Raw genomic sequence first — 23,378 nt, 5'->3', positions numbered from 1 at the left:
CATTACTTATGTCCCTCGGGTGTTAGGTGTCATCAATTGCACCAATGTGACACTTCAGCTGCCCTGTCGCATGGATCAGCATTTCTACAAAAGACAAGGCTGGAACTCCATTAGGATGCAAGCTGTCTGTGATGCCAGGGGCTACTGCACTGGAATATATGCTGATTGTCAGGGTTGACATGATTGCTTCAATTTCAGCTAGGCAGCATTTGCATATTAGCTCCTGTATGGGGATTTTGGTGACGTGTGACTGCTAGGTAAGTATACATGTCTCACACCTGAATTGCATGTTTACCTCGGGAGATAGCATCACAAAGCTATTACTCAGGACTTCCACCCACTCCAATACACCTATGCAAGTTACAGTGATTGCATTTATGTAAGAAATGTCTGAAACATTCTCATGGTACTAACTCTAAACCAAATCTCATGTCTTTATTGCAGATGATGCTGCCTATAGCCGCTCTTCTCAATTTCTCACCAAATGTTGCCGTCCATCCAACCAGCCGCAATAGAGGTACAGCAGGACATTTTTAAGCCAGGCAACATGTTGCAATTCAAATCCCCTTGATTATATGTGCACTCCAGAAGTACTGTGCATACTAGTCAGTTCTGTGTAACAGAACTCTGCCATATGATGGGAATTGCACACAGATTTTAATTAGGCATAATTTTAATTAAGTCAGCAGCATTTACCAAATCCCCAAATTTCAGATGTTCATTTATTCGACTGCACATTTTTCAATTTTAATCACATATTGCAGGAAATACTTTTTGCACACAGATATTGTTTAATGCTTATTTCAGTATGACTCAATAGTTCAGCAACTATTTAGATATGCAATATCAAACGTCAACTATGTTCGACAGTTCAGTCATTATTTATATAAGTAATATCAAAAGTCAAGAATCTTTCATATTGTTTGATGTCTGTAATTCAAACAATCAACAATGTCTCATGGAAGCAGAAATAGGTGCATGTGTATGTTGATTGTGTTTTTGATGACATTCAACAGACTGTTCTTTTAAAAACAATATGAAAAAAGTATTTAAATGAAATGAACACAGGTGTTAAGGAGAGAGGGATCCTCACACTTTTAGGGAGATGAGAGACTGGGCTCACACAGAGATGAGCTATAAACACCTCAAAGGCCACAAGCAGGGACCTCAGTGGCAGCATATAGGCCATATATGCTTCCAGGTACATTAGCTATATTCATACGGAACAATAACGCTATTGTTCCATTAAGGTATGTGGGTGAGATATAAGGCCACCTAAGAAACTCATATAGTCTCCTTTTGGTGGTAAGTTAGTTTACTTAAAGGCAAGAAGGGAGGGGCTGGAGAACAAGTGCAGAGGAATCCTAAATGACAGTTAAAATGTTGCAATTCTTTCTTATATTCTGTTTACTTGCCACAATTGTTGCCACTATTCTGTTTGTTTTTCTATCCACAACTGTACACATTATATGAAGTAGAATGGGAATTTTATTTTAATAAAAGTCATAAAAATATATTTGTACTGTCTATTTCTGAGTATGTCTACTCATGGTAAAACAGGGTTTGAAACTTTCAAAAAACTAGTACTGCTGTGAGTCGCTGAGGACTGACCCTTGCCCAGAATGTGTCATCCTCATGTAATACTTAGGTGGCTCATCGGTTACAGTCCACTGGGTTCTCTGTTTCAAGTTGGTATGCTGACTGAGCCTGTGCTGTTAGGCGGTCTACAGTTCCCAAAGCTCAGACCATATTTAGAAAACGTGGCAGGGCTATATTTTCACGTAGACTATGTAGATCTATGTTTAATGGATTTACATCCGAAATACACCAGTAAAGTTACTAATAGTAACATGACAGTTTTATTTTGAGACATAAGGCTCCCAACCCCCTCAGAATCACCAGATTTTGGTATTTGGCTTTCAAGCCTCAACATAAGAAGAACTAGATTCTAACACAGAAACCAGCATAAGAATGTTAATGGTGGTAGGTTCTTTATAAAATGCGTGAATAGCAACAAAAGGGGCCCCAAAAACCCTTCAAACCTCAATAACAATAAAAGATAGTTAGATTTCTCAGTCCCCCTTCACTACTCTTGTGTTCTTTGCAGCAAATTCACACAGTATAAAGGTCAATGGATATTTCTTTTTGCTAATATCTTCATATTGAACATTATTATAAATATATAGACTATAAAAAATCCCATGACAAAATATGTGAAAATAAGATGCTATTGTTAGCAAACTCAAACAAACATTGGCAAAGCCAATAGGTATGGCTTGGCTGCCGGAATTTTTCCATTGGCAATTCTTGTTTGTTCTGTCATGGTTTTTGCAAAATGTTACTGTTTGGAAGGCTGCCAGACCCTCGTCAATCTAGAAATATAACATTGGCTAAAGGCAAGAAATATTTTTGGCCTCATAAAAGGACACTTTACCATAGTAGTACCTGGCACTAAAGGGAACTACATTAGTTGTGAATGTGTTCATTGTGAAAGAGTAGCATCCTTTAACTCACAGTGACATTAGCCAAAGGCTGAAGTGGGCTGACTCATTGTCTCTTAATGCATGCTGGAGTGGGTGGAAGAAAAATCTGAATGAAAGATCAACAGACTAATGGGCGATGGCTGGCTGAAACCCCTATAAGTATGTATATTACACACATCATTTTAGTCAAATCAAAAGGACTTTTCTAACTTCTGACTCTAATAAGCAAATCAGTAAGGAACTGGCTAACAGGCTTTTGTATTTGATAATGCTTTTTTGTAAGTTTTTATGACAAGGAAGGTTGAAAAGACAGATAGTTAAGAGGCTTGCAAAGACAGAGAGGCTTGCAAATACAGAAAGATAGAGACGTTTAGATAGATAGATAGATAGATAGATAGATAGATAGATAGATAGATAGATAGATAGATAGATAGATAGATAGATAGATAGATAGATAGATAGATAGATAGATAGATAGATAGATAGATAGATAGATAGATAGATAGATAGATAGATAGATAGATAGATAGATAGATAGATAGATAGATAGATAGATGTGCTCAGCTCCGCCCCATCCGGTCAGCAGATGGCCCATACAGGCACACCTAATCCCTCTAATGTGTGACTGTCTGAGAGGAATTCACAAAGTCTAATTGTCAGTTATATCCAGTCATATGACCCAGGCAAGTTGTGGGGACAAAAGGGTCAAGGGCAGATAAATGACAACTTTCTAAAAGTAAAAGACACACAGGAGGTCCTGGCTTGGCAGTTCGGGGTGGACTGTTCCCATGAGGCACAGGGTCAAGACTGATTTGCATATGGCAGTTGTTCAAACTGGAACGGCATGGTGAGCAAATAAACGATGGATTTATGCCCAGATCTCTGTACTGGAGTGAATGTATGACATTGTTCTACATTCTGTCCATCAACTTTTCTTTTTGCATTTGTCACCCCGAGTGGGAAGGGTATGCCCAGATGTGGGTCCCTTGCTCTCCATGCCTCTTGAATCAAGCTATCCTGGCTGAAGAGGGGTGAAACCCCGAAACTGGTCCTAGGATGCTTGTTTCCGGTCCAGGGAGGACCTGGCTAGGTAGTTCGGGCTGGACTGTTCCCATGAGGCACAGGGTCAAGACTGATTTGCATATGGCTGGGTTCAAACTGGAACGGCATGGTGAGCAAAAAAACAATGGATTTAGGCCGAGATCTCTGTACTGGGGTGAATGTATGACATTGTTCTGCATTCTGTCCATCAACTGTTGTTTTTGCAACTTTCTAAAATTGGCATTTTTTTAATTGTGATTAAAAAAAATGACTTTACCATTAAATATGGTTTACCCTTACAACTCCAAAGACACCAAACAACGCATATCCACAAGCTTCCAACTGGAGTGTACAGCTTAATAAATGTCATAGCAAATCCCCAATATTATCCTTTGGAAGGGGTAGGCCTCACAGTAGTGAAAAATGAATGTGGGACTTTTTCGCCACCAGGACATGTAAAACTTAAACGTGCATGTCCAACCTATTAAATACACAGCACTCTCTCCTATGGGCTATCTAGGGCCTACCTTAAGGGTGACATATATGTCATAAAAAGGGAGTTTAAGGGTTGGTCATGGGGTTTCAAATCAATGCCAAGTCAACATGGCAGTTTAAAAATGCACTCAGGCTGCAGTGGCAGACCTGGTACATGCTTTAAGTTGCTACTTAAGTGAGTGCCACAATCAATGCTTCAGGCCTACTGGTAGTATTTAATTTACATGCCTTCCGTATATTTTATACCACTCTACAAGGGAATTCCAAGTAAATTAGATATGCCAATCAGGTGTAGGTCAATCTAATCATGTTTAGGGGAGTGAGCACAAGCACTTTGGCACTAGTTAGGAGTGGTAAAGCGTCATAAGACCAACAAAAACAAATTCAACAAAAAGTGGAGGGTAGTAGCAAAAGGTTTGGGTGTGACCCTGCAGAGAGGGGCAGGTCCAACAATAAAGTAAAAACACTGGCCCTAAATGGAACTACCTTGCTTGTGGATGTGCTACTTAAGAAAAAGCAAAATGCAGTCACACAAAGTGAAGTTAGCCAGTGGCTGAAGTAGGCTGACTCATTGCCCCATTCTTTATGCTGTAAATAACACAATAACAGACCAATGGATGATGAGAACTGGCTAAATGCCTCTTTAAGTCAGTATATTATACATATAATTTTATTAAAATCAAAAGGTGTTGGGTAACACCAGACCTAAAAATATGGGGTATGAGAAAGACAAATACGGAGAATTCAAACTACTATAACATAAATTGTAAATCATTTGCATTACAAGATTGGATAATCCAAAATGAATTTCGATTTATGAGGTGTCTTTATTGCCCGGGAGACTAGAATCTCATGTGGACTGGTAAGTGCTCCACTGTTTTCTGGGAATGTTTCCTTGTTCTATGTATCCTAGTCTTAGGGATCACTCATAATTAATGCTGGCTGATGCGCTCACTAGGCTATGAGACTGATAATGGATGGCGGTCTTAATCAATTACAGATATACTGGTCTTTTAACAAGAGATGTAGGTAATAACATTGGAAATATTTTCTTGAAAAGTACGCGTTGAGTAGTTTTTGAAGAAACAATTGTGTGAAAGATAATGGATCCCTATGTTAATGACTCTGTACTAACAAAAAATGTGAGAACATCTTGATGTTTGAAAAAAGAGATAATGTGCTTTTGCTGTCCAATTCTGTTCCTGAGAGGAAATGGAAATGGGGGGACAGTCAACCATCCTTTACATTCTGTGTCTTGATGCTAGCTAGTGAGAACAATCTCAATATGCCAGAATGTGGCTAGAAGAATACACATCCTCTACTGTGTAGACAATGCTACTTTTATTGATTGTTTACTTCTACTTCGCCCAACTTTACCTCTAATATCCTTATTTTGCCTTAAGGGACATGGCCATTGCCAGATTCACTGTTACATTAACCTGGATAATTTACTATTCCAACTTTAGACGTGTCCAATGTGGGCTTATGCTGGTCAGGGCAATGAAAAGTCTAAGGGATTTCTATGTCAAAGCAAGGTTATTTAGGAAATTATTGGCGTGCATATTGTACTGTAGCCTGATCCTTTTTGGTTTTCAGACAAAAATTCTACAAAAATGTTCACATGAAAGTGTGTGCTGTTATAGACCCACACTGACTTTGGGCTTCTAATATACATAACAGAAATCCTGCAGAGCATAATGACACCAAGAAGCTTAGTTGGGCTCAATGCCCATACACCACTCCTGTAGTAATGTAGAGTGCCACTGAGGGCTGTTCTGCACAGAACCTTGAAAATAGGATCATAGGTTACATTCCTGCTCCCTGTTCCACATGAGGAAGGCCCACACGTTAGAGATCTTCTTTGAAAATCTGCTTGTAAAGAAGGAGCTTGCCCAGGATCAGAGAGGCATCTACCCACCTGCCCAGGGCAACCGACAAACAAGAACACTGACAATCAGGTCAGAGTGGGTATGGTCAGGACACTGAGCATGGCAACTGCTCTTTCTTGAGCTACAACACCATCCCTGCATCCATCTAATACCTCCCTGGACGGGAGCCTGAGACATCTGTAGCCACAATGCTGGAGGGCAGGAGCTATGGAGATAGTCTGGAGCCTACACGGTGCAACGCCAGGCACTTTGTTGCAGATGAGACACTGTGCGGCCTGTTTCTCCCACGGCCATGCAGCTCCAGTGGCTTCTGCTTCTGGTTGGGAACGTGGTGAGGACATCGGAGTGGGCCTGAGTTTGGTGCCTGGTCAGGGTGAAGAACCGGAGGCCCCTGCATGCACATTGGTTAGAGAGGCACCCCCCCACACTGTTGAGTTGCGGGGGCGGGCATCAGCCCCATGGCTCCAGCTCAAGGGCAGCATCTGGGAGGCCACACAGCTTCTTTGGGAATGGTTTCTTGCTCACTAGGTGGCCTGAGGCCCCCCTGCATAGGAGGCAAGTGCTGTGTAGGGTAGTTCTAATCCCTGTGGAGACATTGGTGGTGCTGCCTGTCCCGGAGAACAGAACCCGAGGATGGTGGGACTCATGTTGGGAAGTGCCTTCTGAGATCCTGGTGCTGCTTTGGGGCCCAGTGCTAAGAGGGGGAGCTCCATTAAACATATGGTGTATGTGGGGGTCAGCCCTTGGCGCCAGTGAGGTGACTGTACCTGAGAGGTCCCACAGAGGATCCTGGCTGTCCTGGGGACCCAATGATCAGCAGGTGCTACCTGGTTGTTGTTGGGACAGTGCAGCGTGCCTGAGGTTGTGGCGGGCGGCAGCCCCCTGGCTTCGATCGGTGGACTGAGCCTAGGGGTGATGGGGAGTGACTGTGCCTCCAGTGGCTGGGTAGGAGGTGGCACAGGAGGGACATGTACAGCCGTCCCAACCCCTTGATGGGGTTTAAGCCCCATTGGACCAGTGCAGATTAGGGCATGTCCTGAGGGTATGGGGGTGTCAGCTCCTAATTCCATTCGGGAGCTCACACACAGAGGGGGTGCTGCAGGAGCTTGACTGGCAGAGCATGTGTACCCCTGGTCTTGCAGGGCAGTGGTTCAGGATGACTTCCTGGCTGGAACTACTGGGAGAGTCAGCGCATGGATCTATGGTCTTTTTGGGGGGATTCGGTGCAGAGTTGGCTTGCTAGACATTGGACCGTGTCATGAGCGGTTGGGGTCCTACTGTGTTATCCTTCTTCTTCCACTGTTGGGACTCGTTGTGGCCCCACAGCCCTTTCTGCTCTCACTATGGGGAAAGACAAACTACTTGGGGCCCTAATCTCACAGGGCCACATAGATAAGTACACAAGACCCACGGTGGTGATTGACAAGGAGGTCCAGGTGGAGGCCACTCCAGTGCCCATTGACCACTTATCCCTGATCCTTCAGGTGATCAAAGACCTATGATCCTACCTATATGGGAAAATGGGCAAATTAAAAGTGGATGTCCCTCTGTTACGGCAGGACCTATGCAACACAAGAGCGAGGGTGGCAGAGGCGGAGGGTCGTATATCGACTACGGAAGATGCACTCCATAAGTTACAAACCACAATCTCTGGTCTCCAGAAAACTGTGCATCATCTTGAAGTTAGGGTGGATGATATGGAAGGTCGATCAAGACCTAACAACATAGGGATAATGGAGGTTCTGGAGGATGTGTAGGGAATGTCCAGGGCCGAACTGGCCGTACCAGGCAACAGGCATTTCCCCAGGAGGCTGGGGGCGGTTTTGCAGCTGTGGGGGCCAGTTTTGTTACTGGGGGTCGGTTTTGCAGCAATGCTGCAATATCAGGGCCCAGCAACGCCAGCAGGAGTGCACCATCCTCCTCCCCCCAGCCCACTGGAGGGGGACTGGCCTGACAAAATTGCCAGGGCTGCTTTTGGTTCCCAATCTGGCCCTTGGTCCCCCATCCATTTTGTGACCACATGGCTGAAGCCTTGGGTACCGGTAAAGTAGCTGTCCCCTTGCTTTGCAGTGAAGAGGGAACACTGATCCATGGCATGGAGGCCAACACCGGGAGCTATGCCCACCCCATAATTGGCTGCATTTTTAATTTTGCTCACTGTGAAAAGATCATTAGGGCCATCAGGCAGCAGGAGGTCATGGCATGTGACTGCTCAGATGATGGGTTTACCGTACTACAAGTTCAGCAGGAGAGACATGCTTACTTGTCAGTTAAGCAGAAGCTATGTGCGCTTTAGATTCAACACATGTTACTCTTCCCTGCACAGTTGAAAGTGATATAAGAGGACAAAACCTTTTTCTTCGACACACACGAAGTAGGTTAGGTTGGACATGGCTAGAGTAGAGGCTTCCTCCTCATTTTGCTGTTTCTTTCTCACCCACATGTCCTGGGTGTTTGGGTCGAGCCAGGGTTGGGGGCACGTGGAGGAGTAGACACACTGTTGCTGGTTCTAGACCAGGTGGGCATGCAACTGACCATGTGCACCCTCTCTCTCCTGATTTTTCTTTTCTTTCCTTTGTGGGGGTGTTTTTTTTGGATAGTTAGGTGAATGGTACTTAGGAACACTGTAAGGGCTTGGTCACCCGGTGGGCGGTGGTTCTTAATTTATTCCACGAAAGATACTTCATGTTCATGAAGTATGGGGTGGGGTGGGAGGGCTTGGTTACTCGTTTGTTTCTTTGTTTGTTTCTCACCTACACCAGACATTGCTACACAAGGACAGGTTTGACTTTGAGCCCAGAATGCGCCACCCACTTGATTACCAATATAACCCTGACACACCCAACAACTGATCAGGTTGATGCTGACACTGCAGGCACTATTCGTCTTTTGGCCTGGAATGTTAACAGGATCCTTGACCCATCAAGAGAGGTGCGGTGTTGAAGCGGGCCAAACAATAATCAGCTGATGTGCTCCTTCTGAGAGAGAATCATTTAGTGGGCGCTAGATGTCACTTCCTTGGCCGTGTGGGGTACATGCAGGTGTTTCATGTGGGCTTTGTCCTGTGGTCAGGGCGGATGGCCATTTTGATACATTGTTCTCTAGTTCTCAACAATATTTGGCATGAAAAGCAGGGTTGCGACATAGCAGTATCCAGCCTATTCCACGGGCACCCCATTGCGCTGGCTAGCATCTATCCTCTTCCACCAGTTGCATCTGAGTTCTTGCAGACATTGGGGGCCCTGGTGAGACTTTTCATAATGGGATGGTGGATTCTTGGGGGAGACTTCAATGGGGAGGCTGACTGGAGATTAGACCACACCTCCAGATTGGGGGGCACCAACGGTATTCCCCATTCATCCGAAACATCAGGGCCATTGGTTTGATGGACACGTGGCAAGCTTCACATCTAGGGGATCGGGGCTACACTTTTTCTCTGGGGCACACAGGGTCTTCTCCTGGCTGGACTATTTCCTCATACCTGTTTCAGAATCCAATAGGGTACAGGACATACATATACATGGCTTTGGAGCTACAGCTGCAAATTGACCCTGGGCCCTCTCCCTGGGCTGGCGCCTGAAAGCCTGGTGGCTGCAAGATGCCAGAACCAGGACCTACATTCACACTGCCATACTAAGATATGTGAACACCAACACTGGCACGGTTGAGTCCCTGGAGACTCTCTGGGAGGCCTTGAAGGCCACTTACAGAAGGTAAAATTATTGGCTACATCTCAGGAAGGTGACGGAAGCACACACAGGAGATGACCGAATTGGAGACCTTTATCTTAGAGATATAGCAGTTTATGCTGTCTCTTGCTCCTCTGCTGTCCTAAGAGACTCCTTACATCAACAAGAGGCATTACAGAAATTGCTTCTAGATGAGGCTAGACTAGCCTGGCTTGCGACCCAGAGCTGCATTTATCAGTGGTGGGATAAGACTAGTAAAGCTCTGCATGGCTCTGCTCCAACACAGTGCATTGCACATATATTGCATCTGTAACAGACAGGAGGAGAGTCAGAGTGCCGGGGATTCAGCCATCCCCCAGTGCTTTGCCACCTATTGCACATCCCTATACTTGCAACCACCTGGGGTGGCATTTTAAGCCAACCGAGGTTTCGTGCAGGACTTGCCCATGCAGTTACTGTCTGACTTAGACTGATATGCGCTTGACAAGGACATCACCTGCAAGCAGCTGGGGTCATCTCCGTCTCAGCTCCACCCAGGACTACAGGTCCAAATGGTCTCCCATTGGAGTTCTTTAAGGATTATCAAAGACTACTTATGGACCCCCTCTAGTATATGGTCAAGTGGGCCCAAGATACTGGCACACTTTCCCCCTGACCTCTGACTAGAAAGAAATAGTCGCTACTCTCAAACCAGGAAACCCTCCAGATTACTGTTCATCTCATCATCCTATCTTCCTACTAAACACAGAGGTAAAAATTTGGGCAAAGGATCTTGTCAATAGCCTGAGTTTGGTGATTACCACCTTGGTCCATGCAGGTCAATCTGGCTTTATATCTAAGACAGCCACACGACACAACATCCAGTGGGTACATAATGCGCTGGCATTAGCAGATAGACTACCAGGCGCTTATGTACCCTGGTTGGTGGATTTCCTTAAGGTGTGTGAATCTGTGAGATAGGGCTACTTGCTTTGCTTGCTGCTGGAATTTAATTTCCTATATACACTTGATATATACCGACCTTCAGGTAAGGGTAAGTACGGGTGGTGCATTGTCTGATCCATTCAGGATGAACAGGGGGACAAGGCAGGTATGTCTTCTGTCTCCCCCGTTATTTGCCATTGTAATTGAGCTGGAAGGGTTCCCTGACAAAAGAAACCCTATTATGGCATGGGACCCGGTTGTTACAGGTCGCAGCCATGGAGGGATTCAAATCCTGAGATGTTATTGGCATATCTAGGTTGGGGATATACAGCCAGGGTCCACAATGAAATCTATTCTTACGTTACAGGAAGAATACGACCTACATCGCTCCCACTTTTTTGCTATATTGGGTGAGAGCTCAGACATAATCTCACCCAATACATCAAGGGATACATCAAGGGGCTCGTGGTTATACCAGATCACCCCCCTCCCCCGTAGAGGCCAAAATACTTCTGTAGGTACAAGGTGATTGCAACATTTCACAAGTTTTCTGAACACTAGTGATCCACACACCAAACTCATTTGATCGGCTGAGAAAGGCCTGGTTGGGGTACCTGGGGCACCTCATGGATGATGATTGGAGGGAGGCCTGCAATTCCGCTTCATTCGGTGGAAATATCTACATAGGGTTCACTATACTTGGGAGCAGTTGTGGAAAATGGGGGCTGTGGATGCATCGCCCTGCTTGCTGTGCTTGTCAGTAACAGAGGATTTCCTTCACAAAATCTCAGTGTACGCTCAGTTGGCCCCATTTTGGGAGGGGGTGTTGACTTGCCTTGCTGCACTGGGTCTTGCCTCGTGATCCCAAATTGGCTCTCCTACACACTACAGAGGAGATACTGACAGATAAATATCGTACCACTCTACTGTAATTGGGTTTGGTGATAACGAAGAGGGACATCACCAAGATGTGGAAGGGTGGTGGCCCGCCATCCTTGGAACAGTTGAAACGAGGGTTGGACAATTACATGAACATGGAGATTCCTATATATATGACCAGTGGGTGTGCTATCAAATATTACAAAATTTAGGCTGCAAAATCCATTGGTTGATCTGCAACAACCTGCAAATGTTGGTCATTCCCTCGTGGAGGAACTTCGGTCCTATGAGAGATGTGAGAAGTGAATTTTGTTGTTTTTATTCCTATGATTACTACCACTGGTTGGTGAGGTACTATTGTGGACTCTAACAGATGCCTTTCTGTTGTTACATGTGATTCACTGTGAAAAACTCAATAAAATGTCATAAAAACAATCAGGACTGAGGCTTGCTGAGGAGCCCCCAGAGGTTGATGCCTGCGTGTGGGTGCCAGCTCATCTTTTCTGATCCTGATTTGTCAATGTAAACAGTGTCCCAGTGCAGTCTGTTGTCTTGATGCCTGAATTAGTGACTTTGCTTCCATGCAGAAACTCTCTTACACTTCAGTCAGACCATCTGCTCTAGATGAACACTAAGATAACCATTCTATTCTCTGGAATGTTTGGATTACGGTTCAATTTGGAATATGTCCTGACATTTCTGAGCAATGGAAAATAGTATATTTTGTTTTATCCTTTGACTCTTCAGCCCCTTTATCATTATAGTAAGCGTAGTGATTCATTCCTTTTGGTTGTTGATACTGTTCAAGTATTCGGAGACACCAAGCTCTGGAAATTGTCCCTGGCTGCTTAACTGATTATTTACAGTTCAGCTACAACTTGCAGAGCCACGTCCCTTGAAGTATAAGTTGCTATATAACTTTATATCTACACTAAAAATGGTGGGACTCCATGACACTTAAGAAATCTCTAGATGTGAACCACACACCCAGGGGGTATTGTATTAATGTCTTTCCCCATGGTATATGATTTCGATGAAGAGACGGCAGATAAGTGGAAAGCTAAATCAAATCAGACATCAAGGGATCTGATAGAAATGCTAATTGAATTTGTAGAATCACAAAGACAGGTTTTGTTGAAATAGATTAATGATACAAAAAATAAATTAAATTTTACTTAACAGTGCTGAAAATACTCAAAATAATTATGATATTCTTGAAGGAATGACGGCTAAATATCTCGCTGAAGAAAAGAAAAAATTCAAGTTCCTTTAAGACAAAAGGGATTATAAATTTGGGAGAATTTGTACTAATGCTAAAATTGTTGGCAGCACCTTGAAGAAAGACCAATATCAGAAGAAGAGTTCGGCAGATGCTCTGGATTAATCCAGAAAGACCCCTAAGTCTGAACTAAAAATGTAGTTGGCAAACCACTACTTGATACAGAGGAATATAATTATTTGAATATTGGTGATCCTTTAATTCTCATCCTTTATTTTTTTACCAAAAATAAATAAGGGAGGGCGAATACCCTCAGGTAGACGGATTATATCGGGTATAGGGTCACACTTGGAGCTTGTATCTGAAAACAATTATATCCAGTTAGCTCCTTTTGTCAATACCTCCCTCATTTATTAAGGGCACAAACAAATTCTAGAAGCAAATGAAGATTCCTTGGGATACAGGTTATCTTTTGGTGACTAAGGATGTCAACAGACTATACATGAGCATTGCACATGAAACAGGTTTAGGATCAATGAAGTTCTTTTTATTTACCAAGTCAGTGAGCTATTTACTCCATTTATTGATGATCATGCATTTATCTGAATTTGTGCTAACTAACAATTATTTCTTGTATCATAATAAACTGTATCAACAGATAAAAGGAACAGCGATGCTTTTCAGATTTTCTCCTTCTTAGGCAAAACTCTTAATGGGTTTGTGTGAGAGGGAGCATGCCTGGACTGAGCAATGGGAAGACAGTTATAAACTAGTATAATTGGGGGTGCTTTACGGACAGTATTATTATCATTTGGGAAGGTACTGTGGAAGATTTGAAAACATTCCACAATCACCTGAACAACAATAGTTTTAATTTACTTTTGAGTCTTGAGTATAGCAAGACTAATATATGCTTTTTACATTTGTAACCATACATTGATGAAGGGAAGCTTGTGTCAAGTCTGTGTAGGAAACTGACATCAACAAATACAATTTTACATGCTAGATCATGTCATCTAAAGAAACAGATTAACAACATTATTTTTTTTAAACTCCTGAGAGCCAAAAGAAATTAGTCTATAGAGAGAATATGAGAAGCAGGCTATGGGAAAGATTTAATCAAAGAAGTTATAGCAGTAAGTTTCTAAGATTGGACAAAGAGGGTGTTAATATAATTAGTAGAGATTATTGAAAGAAAGAAATAAAAAATTGGATGTTAAAAAAGAGTATATAAAATTCATTACTATGTACAACAATAGCACCAATATAATGTATAAAAGTTTTCTGAAGCATAGGGAGGTTCTTTCCCTTGATCATGATACTTCTGGAATTGTACCCAAAAAAACATTAGTCATAATTACGAAAGCAAAAACATTGAAAACATTGCTCAGTCCCAGTGATACCATTAGATACAAGGAATATTTTGAATCTTCTTCTGATATCCAAAGTGACTGTACCCACCTGCAAGGGAATGTCTGTGGGCTCCATAGGACCCCCTTTCATCTCTCAAGATGACTGCCTTTAGTGGGCACACTGACAGTACACCACCTGAAGGCATGTTTGTCACTGCGCCTGCATCCATAATACGACGCAGGTGCAGAGGCAAAGTGATTCCATCATTTGCATGGGGCCACATTCCCATGCAAATGAGGGAACGCCCTCTTATGATAGTGCTGGTGCAACATGTGCACCAGAACTATCAGTCTTACAGAAGGGGAAGCAGAAGCGTCTGTGGCTCCCTCTGCAATACCATTGTGCGACCGGTGCCACACGTGGCACAATGTGTACTCCGGCCCCTGGTATTCTATTTGGAATTTTTAAATTTGTTTAATTTCATTTTTTTATTTTTATTTCTTTATTCCAAGATTTTTTTTACTTCTATGGGCCTGATTCTGATACGGTTTGGAAAGCTTCCCAACCAAATGGGAATGGTTTCCAACTGACGCAGATCGGGAGATTCCAGCCGACCGAGTACGATGCATCCAGATGTTTCCAGATACGATTCGGTCTCTCATTGACTTCAATGGGAGCCTATGTTCCGACCGAATATATAGGCTCCCATTGCCGAAAGGGGTGGCTGGGGAAAATCGGGTACTCTGTGGTGGGCACCTCCTGGTGCCTACCGCACTGTGCATAGCTGGTGAGGGGGGACACATGGATACCCCCACGGGCCCGATTGGGAAGGCTCAGGCTGTAGGGGAGCCCGCTACAGGCCCCCAAAGTCTGATTCCGACTGCTGATTCGAGTTGACGGCACAATTTGGAAAGTCTGTACAAATCCAGAATCTTACTTGGTCGTACGGAAATGCAGCCCATAGAGACGTATGATTCTGCTGCATACGGTTCAATCATTCCAAATGCCGTTGGGTTCGTATTGGGATATTCCTAACGCCTAACTCACATCGTAGTAGGTCAGTTGAAAACCTTTCTGAGTCGTTCGGAAAGACACGTTCCCAATCTGATTTGGACAGAGCAAATGCCGTTAGGAGGCTTTCCTAACCGCATCAGAATCAGACCCTAGATTGGAATGTGAATCTATTGGAATACAATGCACATACAATCTTTGAAAAGTTCAGGTTCAGATACCTGAATTGAGAATTTGTGTTGGAATCATGGCGCTGACCATCCGGAAAAAGTGGGGAATAACTTCCTGGGTCGACCACGTCTATTGCAGTTGGTGAGCAATTCAAAACCTGTATAAAAAGGCAGCTTAAAATGGAGTTCAGTTTACATTGGTGGCGTCGGATTGGGACCTTTATTTATTGATGCACAGATATTAGGCAGGAATGACAATCTGGAGTAGTCCATTGGGCAACAGTTTGACTTTAAATCTGATTATTTTTTGAGGGGCGATGTATTCATTGTTTGTTCCTGTTTCAATGTTTTAAGATTCCCTTAACATGACAATTAATGCATCGACCTTTTTAACATGAAGTGATTCTTTGTAATTCAGATTATAACATAAGAAAGGGTTTGGGTTGTGTTGATCGTTTTGAAGAGAATATCTTTAATCTTGGGACTCTATGGACTTAGTTGTGTGAATAGTTTTTTATCACAATTTGGGTTGTGCAAACGGCTTGACATTATGGTGGAGGAATTGTACATTTGGTGATCTGGACAGTGCATGTATTGGGATATTTCGAGCACATATGTTACAAAAACTTTTCAATGTCATGGCGGTGAGTTGCAAAGTTTTAGTATGGATTTATGTAAAGAAATTTAAATACGAATAAACATTATTTTAAGGACACTATTACATTCTGCATTTAAATATTATAGGCATTTGTAATGAGAAGGTGGATGGATAAACGAGCAGCTGATTGCAAATCGCCTCTGTAATTGGAAGCATTTTAAGTAAGTAGAGAATAAACATGGTTGAGATTGGAAAGTTACTGAGTGAATGATTTTTCTGGAGACAAGTCCTGCGTAATGGTGCATGGGATCATATGGCCGTAAGGGGTTTAATCCGAGTTTTGGTTCATGCATTATAAGGGCTTACTTTTCACTGAATTTGAAATACTTTAGATATTTATATTGATGTTGAGCCTTTCTGGTAGATTGGAGGACAATCTGGCTATTTTTTCAGTTAGAACATTAAATTGTATGGTATGAGAACTTTAGATGTATTGCTAACAAGAATGCAAGATTGATGTGGTGGATTCAAGAAACTCATTTTGAAAACTCCCTGTGCCTATTTTCGAATTGGCATTTTACACGAAGGAGAGTTTTCCTAAGATGAGAACTGCGCACTTATAATGGATAATTTCTTCACAAAAGTATTTTGTTTCAAATATTGAGTAATCATTGTAAGCATCAATTATTGTTGTTTATACATGTGCTTTTTTATTTGGTCATTTAAATTGATCTGATGATGACGTGTAAAAGTTTGCATTGTTTTCATTTAACAACCCTGAAGAAGCGAAAGTGTCACGAAACACACATTGGCTGTGTTAATCTTTGAACATTGATTTGATAAATGGCAGTACGAATACGTTTTGGATGTGATGACTGGTGTCCGAAATGGAATAAAGGCTTTTCCATTGCACATCACAACATGATAATATGGAATTCTTTTCTCAGATCGCAAAGACTCAACTTTACATCTATGCTGCAGGTGATGTACACAGACCTGGGAGTCCTGCTCTTGCTCGTGAGTAAACGAGCTGCAAATTATGGACATGTCCAGTCATCCGCGCGCAGTCTCACTTCCCGGGCGCTCCTCTGAGAAAACAATACGATTAGTATTCCCTAGAGGTACCATGGGACTGCAGCACGTTAGAGGGTTGGGTGGCAGCACTGCCATAGCATTTGACGTTTTATCTCCTTCATGGCACTTCCTGTAGGAGAACTGACGCTTCGGAATAGTGCGCCAGTGCCCAGGGCCCTGTGGCACCATTAGTAAATAAGGGGCATATTATCAAGCCAGGCGATAAAATTATCGCCGCTTTGGAGACAGAAAACTTCCGCTAAAGCGGCGATAATGGGCTTGATAATATGCTCTATGGAATTCCAATTGAAGCCCATGTTAGACGTCCTTCACATTTAACATGGGCTTCAATTGGAATTCCATAGAGCATATTATCAAGCCCATTATCACCCTTTTAGCGGCAGTTTGCTGCCGCTAAAGCGGCGATAATTTTATCGCCTGGCTTGTTAATATGCCCCTAAGTGTTACTTACGTGAGAAATACCGGTAACTGCTGCCTACCTCAGGACCTGGAGAAAAGGTCTGACAAAGTGGCAATCATCTCAAAATACGCAAGATGTGTGCTTGAGGTCATACAGCTTATAGCAAAAAGGTTTTATTGGAGGAAAAAAGAATTAAACCTGAAGGAATGTGAACAATTGTATTTCCAACTCCGAATAACGCATGATAAATTCAAATCCTATGTTGAGTGTTCATACAACTGAAATTGGCAACGATTATCTTAATATGTTGACATTAACACATCTGTACAAGCTTACGCAATGTATAAATAGGGAATGTCACATTGTCTGCCAGTGGAAAAGTGCAAATTAGCAAAACAATTTATTTTACTCACATTCATCTTTGTAGTTTGAAAATTGCGTAATTGATGATTTTATGCAGATAACTTTGTGATTGACCCTACGGTGCAGTTCATAAAGAATGTTGTAAATCGTTGCACTACTATGCACTGAAAAAGTGTATATACTTTCTGATATACACAAAACTTTTTTTAAGTTATACCTGGGAAGATGCAACCGTCAAATCTTTCACAGCATAATTTAGGAATAGTTTTGTGTATTACTGGATACCATTTGACTTGAACGTTTCCCCAGCATAACTGTACATTGTGTTAAATTATTCTTGCTAAATTGCCAAAACCTTTGTGCAAAGGGAACATGCTTCTTTTCCTTTATTTTCTCCAACAGGAAAATATTTTTCCATTTAAAAATTTGAGGATTGTTCCATTTCTGTTTCTTCCCTTTACAGGGGACCATTTTAAGGATAGAAATGGGTCGGATAGGTATTTGTGAATACCCTCAACCCTACATTCTTTTGGATGCTCCTAAACCTTCAAGGTTAATACTCCTTGGAACACCAATTCCACACCCTGTGAATAGGATTTTCGTTCTTTTTAGTCACACAATTAGGTAATATCACTAATGAGTAAAATGATGTATTGATTGCAAGCTCACCTTTTGTGAATTACGTGCAGTTGTCAATAGGGTCAGGTGCGCTTATAAGGCTAATTTTCAAGATGACTGTTTCTGTTAATCGGTGCTATATCAATACATCAATAAAGTTCTTAGGATTACTTTAAGCAAGAAATCAATGCTCTTGAAATAATTTTATCTGTTCTGAGATGTTTGGCACAAATAAAATCATTGTCGGAATCAGTTTGAATGCGAAGAGGATCTGATTTATTGACAAACTAATATTTATTATGTGCATTTACACAATAACCCAAAATGGCTTGTAAATATACACACACCTTCTATATATTTTCTTCTTCGGCTCGGGGCAATCCTTTTTATCTCTCCTTCCGACAGGACCCTCTGAACACGGACGCACCCCCCCTGTTGTTCTTCCCTTGGATTCATAACTGACGGGGCCAAGGATTCACACATCCTCCCCAACCCACAACCCTCGTTGCTATACTACCCTGATGTATTAATACCCGTATTCGACCGGGTTGGAATTATCACCGGTCCAGTGGTGAGTTCACGCTAGTGTTTTCGATTTTTCTTGATCCTCCAGTTGACTTGCGTGTTTATATTTCTTAGCCCTAGACTTATTTGCAATGTCACTTACTTTGTTCCCTCTCCCCAGATTTAGGACATACTTTATTGCTACAATCAGGTATTTTACTATCTCCGTCTTCCTCTTATTGGCAATCCCCCGCATGGGCACGCTCACTCGCCTAGCATTTACTATATCTTTTCCTTTGTATACTTTCCTATTTTTTCCTCTGAGAGTCTTAGGGCCTATGCACAACTACAAATGTCCCTACAATGTTCTGTTATATCACTTGATGTCACTATACTCTCACCCACTCACACGTTTTTACACTGTCGTGATTATGTCTTTAGGGATACAATATAATACGTCCAGGCGCACCAGGCGCACCTTGTATTATTATTTGTCATTAATGTTGTTACTCACTCTCCCATGAGGAATTTCTATCGCGAGTGCTGTGAAGTCACTGATTTATGATCCCCCTTTGTTTTTCACGATGCTTATAGGGTTTCCACACTTAGAGAGGTGTTTCCTTTTGTCACCTCATTTATGTCACCCCTACATGTCATAAATGATCGTGTACCGTTTACACTATACTATACTATACATCTTGTGTCTTTCCCAGCCCTGAAGAGTCACAGGTTACCACCCAGGTGACGAAACACGTGTCGGCTGATGTTCTTATTTGACATACTCCAAGACTTGTATAAATATTACCTACTATAAGAATCTCCTGGTGTCGACCTTTGTAATTCTTTCACATTAACTACTATAGTTTGTGCATTGACACTTTGAATCATTACCTTGAACGTGTGCCCAGGACTTGGTCTCAATTTTCTGTTTGGGTCCGTACTCACATAATTGCAGGGGTTATCCAGGTTTTCCCGTGACCTGGCAGCACGTAACCATTCATTTTTTTTTCTCACACTCCACCGTTAACCAGCTTGAGCGCCATTCTTCCTGCCTATTCAAAACCCATTGCAGAACCAATACAAATAAAATCATTGTCGAAATCAGTTTGGATCGGAAGAGGATCTGATTTATTGACAAACTAATATTTATTATGTGCATTTACACAATAACCCAAAATGGCTTTGTAAATATACACACACCTACTATATATTTTCTTCTTGGGCTCGGGGCATTCTTTTTTATCTCTCCTTCCACCATTGCTTCCCCAAAAAATCTGGCAAAGTCTGTCCTTAACTTGCAGGCACACTTTAGGTATGAGATTTGACAGCTTTCAGTCAAACTGACCTACGGCCTAATTATGAGTCTGGTGGTCTGAGGACTGCCAGACTTGTGGGGTGTGGTGGTGGTCCAGCCACCACCACACTGGGCAGAAAACTGTGGCAGAGAGGAAACCAAGGCCAAGGGGTGCATGCAGGGGGGCACAACATGTGCCCCCCTGTGTACATGCACCCCTGTTGCGACTTTACAGTCCATGCCGTGCAGGAACTTTTTTGGGCTTCCCATAACAGTGCTCATGTTCAGAGGCACCACCAAAAAAAGCCTGCCACACACAAGAAACACTTGTAATCTAGCGGGCGGGCCGACGAAGGACTTGACGGTGTGGGAGTTGCCGCTGAAATGGTGGGCTGCTCCGCCAAACTCATATTCAGGCCCCTAGTGTTTATAATACACATAGAGTGGGTTTTGACCCTTTCAACCATTGTTTTTCTTCGAGCAGCCTCTCATTTGTTGGACTGAGACTTTTCCAATCTCCTCTTGGCTCAGCCTTTTAGAATTCTTATCTCTCACCTAATGGTACTAGGTGCCTGGGGGTATCCACCCTTCTTCACTTAGTAGCATTGAACTTCATGAGGAGCTACTACAACTATAGCTCTCTCTGCCACTGATCCACTCCTGTGTGCATTGATTTAATTTGCTAACACTGCATATCTTAGCGCATTAAATGCAGACCTATGGGGTCTGACATAGCTCGTTCCAACAACAGCCAGCCCTCTGAATTGTGAAAGCACAGCATCAAGGCGCATCTGTAGAGAGAGCCATAAAACGCTGGAAGATACGTCCGCCCTGTCAGAGCTGCTGGTGGTGGTGCAACACGGAGCACCACCAGAGTGGCATACTTTCTTGGTTCTTAAACATAGTCACGTTTTCTTGTTTGCATTCCTATTAAACTGCAAAAACCCTGAACGTTACAATGAAACAGAACGCCTAAGGTATAACTTGTTTATAGTGCTCCAGAGTTTTATGTTATTTAGGATAACACAAAATCATTCCAAACGCCGTACAAATGAATTATGAGTAATAAAATAACATTAAATTAAAACTAAACAATAAACGCTTGATGTCATAAATCAGCCTTCGGCTTATGCTGCAACGTGCCCACTTCTGGCCAGGAATGAATGTCCAGGGAGCGGGGCCAGACAGTGATCTGTAATTCATTCCATGGGTGGAGAAATGCCCCCTCGCCAAGAATATATGCGCGAACAGAAAGGAGCGGCCGAGACATTCTGAAACGGAGGCTGGCTAAAAGGGCAAGGTGAGGCCTTATGCTAGACTCGATGTGCATGTAGGGCCCCTGCACTCCCACTGCACAGGTGAGACACCGAGGAAGTAGGGTGAAGACGTCCCTCAGAATATGCGGAGGTCACACTGTGCGTGCAAGTGATTTGTGTTGGCTTCCATGCAATAAAGCCAATAATAGGGGAGAGTCACATTTCTACAATTTATAGAGAGTGCACATCCAGCATACATATGCTAAGCATTTTAGATTCTCTAGCGAGAACGGAGAAATGGGCAGATTTACATCGTGCAAGACAACGGGCCGCTGTATGGTCAGGTGTACGAGGGCACGCTAACCTAGGAGGTAGGTGGGTGGCCGTTTTTGACAAAATCTCATGCGCAGCACATAGGCTGTTGTGTTGACTCCACGAGTTACCTTCTGTTCTGCGCACAGAGCAACAAAGAAAAACAGAAACAAAGCAGCACAGCAGCAAATGCGTCACGGATCAAACATGAATTATTCCCACGATTTTCCCATGTGCTTATGACGCACTATGGGCCATATGTAGGTAGCATAACATTTACCGATTCATAAATACCGAATTTTACCGATTCGGTATTTATGAATCGGTAAATAGTATGTAGGTAATTAATCGGTAATCATTACCGATTCGGTAAATATCGGTATTTATGAATCGGTATTTACCGAATCGGTAATAATGCATCCCTTCCCATTGATTCCTATGGGCCTGGACCATAGGAATGAATGGGAAGCCAGTTACTATTACCGATTCGGTAAATACCGAATCGGTAATAGGGGAGGCATTATCATGGGTGGCAGGGTGTCACATTGACACCCTGTTGCACCCCTGATTCGTGCATGTGTGCACATGTGGCGCACATACATGCCCTAAGGGCATGTATGTCTGCCACATGGCACTTCACAAATTGCACAAAAATGCTTTTTTAAAGGTATTCGTCATTTACCATCAACTTGTAGTTGGTGGTAAATAACGAATCCAGACACCAATTATGCACTCACTTGAGTGCCCCCTACATAGCATTTCTGGATTCGGTATTTACCGAATCAGTATTTTACCGATTTCTTAAAATTCCGATTCGGTAAATACCGAATCCAGAAATCAGCCACCTACATCTCAAGTGCCTCAATACCGGTCGGTAACGGGATATTTACCGAATTTCGGCCGTTACCGTCCGGTATTTGGCTTCCTACATTTGGCCCTTGATGCGCATTTCAGAGAATTTAAGATTAATCTTAATATAGACATAATGGGATACACTAGAGTGCATATAAGTCTGCTACTTATTAAAAAAAAATTCCCCGAAAGAACACATTTTTTAGTATAGATTATCAGGGATATTCACAAAGGTAACTTAAATGTATGAGTGATTCACATATGTACGTTTACTCTTACACTTTTGAGTACCTTTACCAATTTTGGGTATTCACAAAATCTAATATGAAGCAAAAAAAAAATGAAGTCTTGCATGTCTTCACCCCTGAAAAAGCAGGTAAAGCCATCCACCCCCTGAACAAGCATTTGCAATGCAATAGGTCTCGCCTTTGGGACCGTATAAGTATTTAGTGATGCAGCACATTAGTGCAACGTAGCTCTATGTGGCTATGAATGTTTCACTGTTTAAGTGCTCCATCAAATAATCAGGTGCAGCCCCCTATAAAATTCTACACCATGCGGTAGTTTGGCGGCTAATCAAGTCAAATTGTACATCCATGGGGAGAGTAAATAAAGTGCGGAGGAGCTGTTGCCTTCCTTAACTAGAGCCTGCTTTAAAGGGGCCACTTTTTAAATGATGTTAGAAAAGAACGAAAAGTCAAGCTGAAATCAAACAAGCAGCATTCTGAATTACTATTGATGATGGCGAGAAAAGCAGAGCTGTACTAAGAGGTTTAACAGGATTTAAATGATATGCGACCAGAGGATGCCATGCCTCCCTTTGGAGAATTCCAGCAGTCCAAATTGAATACGTTGGCAGATTGCAAAGAGAATACCCATCTGTAGGCTCTAATCCAGAGAAATAAGAATCCACCCTTAAATACCTATTGACTT

Source organism: Triturus cristatus, chromosome 5_1, assembly GCF_964204655.1.
Source record: "Triturus cristatus chromosome 5_1, aTriCri1.1, whole genome shotgun sequence".
In the NCBI taxonomy this organism is placed as follows: domain Eukaryota; kingdom Metazoa; phylum Chordata; class Amphibia; order Caudata; family Salamandridae; genus Triturus; species Triturus cristatus.
This window is presented reverse-complemented; position numbering follows the sequence as displayed.